The sequence below is a fragment of the Echinops telfairi genome, unplaced genomic scaffold (assembly GCF_000313985.2).
Source record: "Echinops telfairi isolate 266 unplaced genomic scaffold, ASM31398v2 ScPeMD7_3533;HRSCAF=4204_0, whole genome shotgun sequence".
In the NCBI taxonomy this organism is placed as follows: Eukaryota; Metazoa; Chordata; class Mammalia; order Afrosoricida; family Tenrecidae; genus Echinops; species Echinops telfairi.
In genome coordinates this window covers 54,376,051-54,376,719 of record NW_022107431.1, presented here as the reverse complement: position 1 = coordinate 54,376,719, position 669 = coordinate 54,376,051, and positions in this window count along the sequence as shown.

Below are 669 nucleotides of genomic sequence, written 5' to 3'. Positions count from 1 at the left end.
GAAAAGTACCCTGTAGGGGAAACTGCTGTACCTCTAACAGACCCTGCTTGGAATCATAGTGAGCCTCAGGACAAATGGGCACGGGAACATTTCCTGGTGTGCATCACCAGGGACCTACGGAGTCTCCTGTAAGCTTTTTAGAAAGGCTAAAGGAGGCCCTGAAGAATCATACTGCTATAGATATAGAATCCTATGAGGGGCAAGTCTTAATCAGGGACAAGTTTCTCACACAGGCTGCACAGGACATTTGCAAGAAACTCCAAAAACTAGTGCAGAAGCCTGAAGGAGCTACCCTAGAGGAGATGGTTGCTTGTGCTAATATAGCCTTTTACAATAGGGAGCAGGAAGGGGAGGCTCAAGCCCGGGAGAAGGAGAGAAGGAAGGACATTAGGCATGCCCAGGTACTAGCTGCACTGGATAACTGATGCCCGTTGAATGCCTCCCAGGTTTCTCAGACCTTTGGACCAGGTACCAAGTGCTACATTTGCCGGCGACTGGATCATTGGGCTAGGAACTACCCTAACCGGAACAAGCCTCCTCAGACACCATGTGTCCATTGCAAGCCAACTGGCCACTGGGCTGGCCTCTGTCCTAAGGCCCAAAACCTGGAGGGGAGGTGCTCACAGGCCAACATGCAGCTGATAATGGAGGACGAGGATTGAAGGCGCC